The following is a 10,180-nucleotide window of genomic DNA, read 5'->3' on the forward strand; positions in this document are numbered from 1 at the left end:
AATACCGTTTAGCGGCCATCTCTGCAATTCCGTGACAGCATGTAATTCGCTAGCATAAATAAATATGCATATTAATTTAAAAAAATAATATATGCTTTAAAATTGTATCCTGACTGTTATATAATGCATAGCTTACTCTTCCTTAATCAATACATAGTAGAGTAAATACAACCTCCACAGAGACAAAGGGCGCCAGTCAGGAATCGAACGCATGACTCCATTGTTGAAAGGTGGATTGGCTAACTACTAAGGAAACGTTCATTTTGAAAAAAGAGTGAGAAGCTCAACAATACATCATGCATGCTACAGATGTAAGTGCTAGATAATAGTACTTCAAGAATAAAAACACAGCACAAACTCTCTTCCTTATTATCCATAAATAAACACCAGTTAACATCTGCACAGGTACCTTAGTGGTTAGCACTTTGGTCTCACAACACTGACGTCATAAGTTAAAATACCAAATATGTCCTTAGCATCTGTGTGCAGCCTTCAGCCGTGAATCATTAAGGAAACAAGCACAACAGAAGCTTTGGCCAAACCAGGCTTTTTTTTATACAAAATTGCAAGGTGTACAATTAGGATGCTATTTAGATAAAATAATGGTTTGTTTCTATGTAACACACAAACACTTGTTAGCTTGATTTTCACTCTGTCGTTCAAACGTGATCTACTACATGCTCTACCACAATCAGGGCCGGTGCTAGGGTTTTCGGCGCCCTAGGCAAAACACCCCCCCCTTTCCTGCCCCGCCGCCCCTACCCCCCCCCCCCCCCCGCCGAACACAATAAATAAATAACTGACAGACTGACAGACAGTGTGATAATACAGCAGGCGCCGCCGGGTAAAGACCTGTCACCTGATCACTGACGTCAGTGATCAGGTGTGCGATGCGCTGGGCAGCCCGGGCGCATCAGAATAAATTATTGACAGTGGCGGCGGACATTGAAAAAACAGCGGCACCGCTGCACCTATCTTCCACTTCTCTCCGCTGACTAGATTTTCAAATCTAGTCAGCGGCAGCAGCGCCCTGCAGGTCCCGGCGCCCTAGGCAACTGCCTAAGGTTGCCTAATGGGAGCGCCGGGCCTGACCACAATGAGAAATCTGTCCTCCTATTTTACATGTATCTCCCCCTCCAATGCCACTTTCTTAAGGCAAGGTGCATTTTGAATTTAATACAATTTTTACTTTCAAAAAGGAAGATGTCCCACAGGTCACATTCACATTACTATATGCATGCTGACATCTATTATTATGAATGGCCTAAGGCTCAGGAGGTGAGTTGATTTTTAGGGGGTTTTTCTTGGACTAAAATGCAACATTGTCTTGAATCCTTGTTTTTGCTCCATCTACAGCTTGTATGTGTTATGTACTCAGCTTTACACAAAAACAATGCAGACCACAATGAAGCAGCACAGTGGTTGATTTGCTTGCACTACTGACTTACAGCACTGGGGTCATAAGTTCAATTCCAAACCATACCATGCCCTTATCTGTGTGGAGTTTGTATGTTCTTTCCATGGGTTTACTCTGACATTATAAGTTGATATACGCTATGCTCTTTTGATAATTTGAATAGGAGCTCATATATTTCACATTATCCTCCCCCTTCAAAGCAAGATGGTTTTGGGACGGTGTTATTTTGGTTTGCCATTTAGCATATACCATTCTTAACGATCCAGGGCCCCGGGCACCTTATATGTATGATATTACTACGAATGGCCTACCTTTTGAAGGGGTGGTGTGCTTGTGAATTGCAATTAGCATTAGCATCTGCCAACCTTATTTTTTCATCTCCTGCTTGTATGTTATGTCCCCATCTGGTAATGTAATACACTGCAGCCAACACTGGGTCTGCACGTTGGCTTAGTGTGTAGCACCTCTGCCTTCCAGTGCTGGGGTCATGAGTTCATCATCATCATCGTCATCAACATTTATTTATATAGCGCCAGCAGAATCTGTAGCGCTTGTTTCCTGCCTTATGTGGAGTTAGTGTTCTCCACATGTTAGTGTTGCTTTCCTTCCAAAATCCAAATTGATACTAGTAGCTTCATTTGCTGCTAACAAATTGACCCATCTGTTTGTGCTATGGCTTTGACATTGCAATCTCTGTTGGGATAGTAATGCCTTCTCTGTACAGTGAGGCAAAATTAGTGGTGCTATATAAATAAGTGTTGCAGATGATGATGTAGTAAGAAAACAAAAGACCTTATATCTTTTAATTTTTTTGGGTACATCTACATTCGTTAATGCCCTAATACCCACATGTAGTGCAAATGCACTATATTAATAAAAACACACACGCCAATGATTGTGTTTGAACTAATAAATTAACAGAAGCCTATTATACAAAAAAATATATAAAAAGACAAAATAAACTTATTAACTATACAGGTAATTAATGTTTTTAAATCTTTTGCAGTTTTTTTTGATATTTATGAATTTTTTTGTTATTTCACGTGATGCGGCATATATTTGACTCGGTGAAAGGCGGCTGCGGCGGCCTGATGGACGTGTATTGAAGAACTGGAAATGGGGGGAAAAAAAAGCAACAAAAATTGGATTACTTGATTACCGAATGTTGAAAACACAGGAGTTAGCAGAGATGTGTACTGTTACATAACATTCAAATTACAGCAATGTCTAATGGTATGCAAAACACATTAGGAGCAAGAGGCCTAAGGCTTTTTGGTTGCAGATTATATATATATATAACATATATTATATATATATGGAGAGTGGTGGGGGGTGGAGAGTGTGTTTTCCATAAATACTTTGTATGGCCATCATGATGAAAACCTGTGACATTTTTAAGTCTGTCTACTTTAATTGACCGTGTGTGAAATAATGTTTTTTTTTAAACAGTACAATGGACATCTAAATGTTAGAAAATCATGTCAATCCTTTTATGTCAATACTTACCATCAACCAAGGCATCCACGTCTTGGGTGTCTGCCGCCATCTCGGCTTCCTCCACTGCCTCCAACACCTCCACCTCAACCTGGCTGCTGGGGCACCATGGCTCTGATGGCCTGTTTAAATAAGTATAACAAATTAGTTTCTTGAAAAATGTTCTCCCTGCTGCACAGTTACCTAAGGGAAATCAAAAATGTGAACTGACATTGAGCTCCTCCAAGAACTGTGGTTTGCGTTGCCGTAAATCACTCCACTGTAGTTGAACTACAGACCTGCGGCGGTATAATTGCAGCTATATGAAGCAGCAAACCATTCGATAGGGCCGCAGCTTCATTTCATTAGTCACATATCTCACACTGGGCCTGCCATAACCTCCACCAATACACGCAGCTCTCTACGGGCAAAAGTAGCAGACCTTATTTTCCTCCTTAGCTCTACCTCTTAATATTTTACAGTATTCAACTGTGTACTTGGTTTTGTAAGTACATGTGGGCGTGCTTACATCAGTCGCGGTTCTCTTGGCAAAATGTCGGCTTCTCATTCATTCCTCCTATCCAAGCAAACAGGGGGCAACCAATGGAAATAGTACTACTCTATTTACAATTACATGCACTAGATTTATAAATGTACTAGTTTTTGAAAAAACTGAGTTGTAAATGCAAATGTGTAAATAAAGTGTAACATTTTGAGGTAGCTACCAGAAAAAGCATACAGTAATTTACTTGTATTTTAAAATATGTTTCTGAAATTTAAAACATAACTTGGTGATATGGTTTTGATAAGGTTCAAAGTAACATTTTTTTGGGCCCTAATTTGCCTCATGAATCTGCTCCTCCTATTCTCATCACAAACTTACAAAAATATAAAAAATTAGGCAATACACAGGGTTCAGTGGTGTTATTTACATCTATGAGACAAGTGCAGAAAGACAGTGTTTTTCAACAGATAGTGCTGAAATAAATAGGACAGAAAAAACAGTGTGCACTTGGGAGTCCTTGGCGTAGAGATGGTATTTTAGGGCAAATTACCAAATTAGTACCCCAACACAAGAGATGTACAATATTAAAGTACAACATTTTGCCCAAAAAGGAGCTTTGTGACAACTCAATAGAGAGAGAGAGTGGAAGGGAGAATGTGCCAGAGATGGGAACACTACAGGAGCGATTAGAAAGCTAGCAAGTGACCCAGGAGAGAACTGTGTCTAGATGGACAATGGAGTGAAGGATGTGTAGGAGAAGAGGGTGTTAATCAGTGTCCAAAGCAGCAGAGAGTTACAGGAGAATTAGTATTGCAAAAAAAAATAAAAAAAAAATAATTATAGACACAATTACAGTTATCACATTAAACAACATGAGAACAAACTGAAAATAACAACTCCTTTGCAAAATAAAAATTATAAACACATGCATGTTGGTTTAATCCCATTAGTTAGAAGTGTTGCAAGGCAGGTCATGCTGGAACCCATAATGCCTGTCTTCTTTCTCTTTTTAAAATATAAGAGAAAAAGCCATCAACCTTACTCCATTTGGAAATCAAACATTCACTGACTGTACTTTGTACACACCTGTACTTTCCAGCAGTAAAATATACAATTTGTTGCCTTGACTGTAACACAGGTCCCCCAATAACCAAAAAGAAATAACATAACTAAATACTTACAAGCTGCAAAAGGCAACTCTTCCATGTCTTGATCCTTCTGCATGAAATTAATATTTTTCAGGTGAGCAAACCATTTTTATCTTGCAAATCAATCTTTAATCTGAAGTGTCCTGCCTTCACAGTTTCTGGAGGGCTGGGGATCTGTTGGATAAACATGCACCATGGAAAATTTCAAAAACCTCATAAGATTTAAATTAATAGATATTAGATTGAAAAGCTTCACAACAGCAAAAAAAAAAAATTGGGTTAAAATTTATAAGACAAATAACACACACATTAAAATGCACATTACATATGACAATATAGATTCACTGTTATTGTGTAACATAAAATATCTTACAAACCCAAACATTTAAAGTGTCTATAAAAGAGTAACCTAAAATATAACTCTCAATACAAATAAAAGACCACTATACAAAACACAGCAGAAAAACACACTATAGAGTCCTAACCAACTTCAAGTGTGCATGAAGCAGTGTTTTATAGTGGATTGTAATGAGACAAGTACATGCAAGTGTAAAGGCCCACTGTGGTATCAGATGATGATATGTGATGCTGGGTTTATGCAATACTGATTAAGAAAATCAGCAATTCTTCATTTAATTATGGTCAGTAACACTTTAGGATGCCACTAGTTCATGTGTTGTGTTGTGTTGTATTGTATTGTATGTGTGTTTCAATCTGAAGTATGCCTTACTGGTTAGAGCAATGAGCTGGCAACAGCAGGGTCATGAGTTCAATTCCAGAATCATACCTGTATCTGTGCTGACTTTGTATATTCCCATGTTTCTGTGGATGTAATCCAATGTGTAACATATAGAAGAGTACGCTAATAAATGCTTTTAGAGTATTACACATATTTATGAATGCAAATTTATTAGCCGTTACATCCACATCCACATTTATTTACATTTTTAAATTTCCTATGACATTTTTTCGTGATGGAGAACAAGAGAATGTGTGTGTGTAATTCTTTATTGTTTATCCTTAAACCTTCATGTTGGCAGTAACGCATGTGTTGTGTTTGAAATTTCCATATCCAAATATTTAATCTGCTGTGCATGTACAAAGGATTTAGGGCTCCAATATTTCTTTTATGAATTGTTAATAAAAATATAATTGATTGATTGTTACATTAATTAAAATTATTAAAGTAAAACTGTTTATCAGAGATGATGAGGCTCAGCTTTTCCTTCTAGTCTATTTCATGCACCTACTGTTTCCACCTGCATGTTGGTGTAGTAGTTAGACAATCCACTCTTCATCAGTGGGTTCATGAGTTTGATTCTGGCTTCATTTTGTGGAACGTGGATATATTGCATGTTGAAAATTGTGTGCAGCTACAACACAGAAAAGCAGCTGTTCGAAAGAACTTGATTGCAAAGACATAGGAAATATCCACAGATGAAAGTTAAAAAAAACCTAAGTGACAGAAAAACCTAACAATCAATTTTAAGCCCTATTACTACTATTATTATTACTATTATTATTATTATTAATAATAATATTATTATTATTATTGCTATTATACATGACTGAATTTCCATATCCAAATATTTAAAATGTGCAAGTACCAAGGATTTATGTCTCTATTATTCTAAAGTATAATTGTTGACATTAATAAAAATTTAAAAAAGTAAAAAGATTATGAGAGAAGTTGATGGTCAGCTTTTCTTCCAGTCTATTTCATGCACATATTGATTCCACTTGAATGTTGGCTTAGAGGTTAGCCAATCAACCTTTCAACAGTGGAGACCTGAGTTCAAATCCTTGTCAAAGTCAGCTAATTGGATAAAGTCATTTCAATTAATATCGAGCAAACTTGGTTGTCTTTGTCTGAAAATATGCGTAGAGCACGCTAGGGCATATCCAGCCGCAACACGTGGCAATAACAGTTTTTACACTTTTACACACATTCGCACAAACATGTATATTTGTAAATAGTACACATTAATCGTAGGAAATGTGCCATGTCTGGTATCATATTAATACCCTATTCATCAGCAGCTGTCCGGTTCATCCGGCGAAGAGATCGCACATTGCATACTCTAGTATGCAATGTGTGATCTGGTTTATTCCCTAACATCTGATTAATGTTAGGGAATAAACCTTTAATATGATGCTGACTATAAAATGCTAATGGACTAGTTGAAACTGGAGTCTTGGCGGGAAGATCGGAGCACATCCCCTGGAGGGATGACCCCCACCTTTGGATTCTTTAGTTTGAACTAGCCTATGATCTGCAACTTCTTGGACCCTCCTGAAGCCTGGACTAATAGAAGCAAGCCCCACCATATGCATTGTTTTACTGTATTTGTGTCTACATATAAGCAGGAGCTTTTCATCTAGTGGACAGTCATATTGACCATAGACTTCAGACCTGAATGACCGTTCACTGGATCCAGAGCGCCTGCGATAAGTAACGGCTGTACTTATTATTATTTGGCTTGAATTATTCTGCTACTTTTTGAGAATAAATATTTGTGCGTTGGAAACACAAATCGAGTTTCGACAATCGTTATTGGATAGCGACAAAATGTGCATAACATCCTCACCAATACTCTTATCTCTCTGGAGTTTATATATCCTCCCCATGTGTGTGTGGATTCCCTATGTGTCCCTTCTGTAAGAGTATGCTTGATTTAAGTTCACACAAATTCTCCAAACAGTTTTAACAAATCAAGCTGCTTGATTTACAGCTTGCTTTCATATTCTTACTACTGTATTGTTAGGCGTTTTTTCTAAAATCTTAGTTTGTGTGAAACCCAGAATTGCTGGAATGTCGGAACGCCGGAATGAGTCAGCTTACAATAGCGCCCTCTGCTGCTTGGTGTCTTGAGTAAAGCTTGCTGTGTTGTCTCTGCCTGAATAGTGCATTTTGTTCTGCTACACAGATATTTTCTCTGTAATATGTGGAGCAACTTTTCAACATACTATATTGCATATATACTGTATTGTGTGTGTTTTTATATATATATATATATATATATATATATATATATATATATATATATATATTGTAACAAAAGGAGGCATTTAGCTGGCAATATGCAGATAAAGCAGGGAAGTAGAGTAAAACATTGGCACAGTTATGTACCTAGGTGGAGATTAAACCAGGTAAAAACATATGTGTATTTTAAAATTGGTTCACTTACATGATTTAAAAGCTGCTTCCTCTCAGCAAACAGACAGGGTGTGTCTGATAGTCTAACCAGAGCCAGGGATGGGTGTTTCCTTTTAAAGAGAAGGTGGGTGTGTCACCTGTCCATCAAGCTAGGCCTGTGGGAGGAGTGTCAGGTATAAAACCCTGCTTGTTTCATTGTTCAGGGAGACTAACGCTGGGGTAGCAGGCTAGTCTTGAGAGAGAGCTGGTCTATGTATAGCAAGCGTTTAGGGTCTCCATAATTGCTGTGAAAGTATACGGTGTCAAAACATTTATTACCATCCTGACAATAAAGAACCATAAAAAGGAAGAAGTTGTACGCGTGTGCTTCTGCAGTAGCAGGCTCCTGCCACAAGTGGTGTCAGGAGTGGGAAACTCCGGGAAGCAAGTTTCCGCTACCCAACCCGCGCAGACGTCAACATGGAGGAAGTACTGAGAACCCTCGTGAATGTGGCCGCTGCGCAGCAACAGCAGCAAGCTCAGATTCTACAAGTCACTGAGGCACAGGTGGAAAACACAAGGCTCTTAAGAGAAGAGTTAAGCCAGGTGAGGCATGACAGAAATGAACCACCTGGTCCTGTACTCCTGAAAATGTCACCAGGTGATGACATAGAAGCGTATCTGGTGTCCTTTGAGAGACTTGCAAAAAGGGAATAATGGCCTCCTAAAGATTGGGCTGAGAGACTGGCGCCATACCTGACTGGTGAAGCTCAGCGAGCTTATATGGATCTGGATGAGGAACGGGCCTCTGATTATTCGTGCCTAAAGTCTGAGATATTGGCTCGCATTGGAGTTTCCGGGCCAGGCCGACTCCAGCGCTATCACCATTGGCGCTATGATAAAGAAAAAACGGTCGGAGCGCAAGTTGCTGAGCTTTCTAAAATTTTAAAGAAATGGCTGCAGCCTGAGGAGACTTCGCCTTCTCGGATTATTGAAGTTATTGAAGTTTTAGCGATAGATCACTGCATCCGGGGGCAGAACCGCGATTTGCACAAACTTACGAAGAGCTTGCCACCGTGGTAGAAAGGTTTTGTGCGCTACAGCAAATGACTAAATAACCTACATTTGTGCAAAAGCCGCTACCGCGCCAAAAGCCAGGTTTGACAATCCTTGCTACAGGGCCCAATGGCAAAACTGCTACGGATAGAGGGCCAGGTGCAAAGCTGTCTACTCTGAAGTGTTTTGAATGTGATGAGCCAAGCTACTTTAAGGCAGAGTGTCCTAAACTACCGGAACCCATGGACTGTTCCGTGGCACATATTGGGCCTGCATTTCCAAGCTGTTTTACCATGAGTCCCACATAAGGAAGTCCTTGTTTGTTCCGGGTGACTGTGCTAATCAACCAAAACCTGGTTCTGGTCTTGGTTGACTCGGGGAGTGAACTCTCATTGGTTTCCAGCTCTGCCTTACCCGAAACCATAACTTCTCGGTTGCCCAAGGTGAAGGTTCTTTGCGTACATGGCACGACAGAGGAGTATGAAAGAACAATACTACCAGTCACAATCAAAGACAAAACTGTTATGGTGGTAGATGCCATAGCACCTAAACTCCCATATCCACTCATTTTGGGGCGAGACTTCCCACTGTTTAATGATGTCCTTGGTGAGCGGATCCGGCTGGACATGCCGGCAACTGATGCAACGGTCGGAAGCCCGGTCTTAAAGGAACCTCCTAAGAATCCACAACATCTGGACATCGATCTTTGGGAACCGCCAAACCGGAATGCCATCCTGGGAGTCACAGCCGGAGTTCCACAAAAGCATCCACCTGTGGGGAAACATGGACAGTCCAAACTAGCATTGGTCGGTGATGTCGCAGATGAGCCCACCCCGCCTGTCAGTGAGGATACGGACTGGGCCGCAATACCAATTTTGTTTCCTCTGCAGGACTTTGCTCGAGACCAACTTAATGATGCCACTTTGGAACATGCCTTTAAAAGTGTGACTGAGGTAAATGGGGTAGCGAAAGCCGCCCAGCCTGCAGAAGGTATACCATATTTTATTGTTAAAAATAATTTCTTCTATAGAGTTGCTACTGTGCGGGGGGGAAAAGTAGAACAATTAATGGTTCCTCAGGTTCATGTACCCCTAGTATTAAAAGCAGCACATACACATGTCTGTGGGGGACACCTAGGGGAGGATAAAACACGGGAACGAGTTCTGCTTAGGTTTTACTGGCCCGGTGTACACATGGCAGTGAAAAAGTATTGCCGGTCCTGTCCCATTTGTCAGAGAACCTGTCCCAAACGCATGTACAGGGCACCTCTCATTCCAATACCAATAGTACAAGTTCCCTTTGAACAGATAGCTATGGACCTTGTGGGGCCACTGGAAAAATCAGCACGTGGGCACCAGTATATACTAGTGGTGCTTGACTATGCAACCAGGTATCCAGAGGCAATTCCCCTACGAAACATAAAGTCCAGCACCATAGCTAAAGAA

Source organism: Mixophyes fleayi, chromosome 3 (assembly GCF_038048845.1).
Source record: "Mixophyes fleayi isolate aMixFle1 chromosome 3, aMixFle1.hap1, whole genome shotgun sequence".
Taxonomy (NCBI): Eukaryota; Metazoa; Chordata; class Amphibia; order Anura; family Limnodynastidae; genus Mixophyes; species Mixophyes fleayi.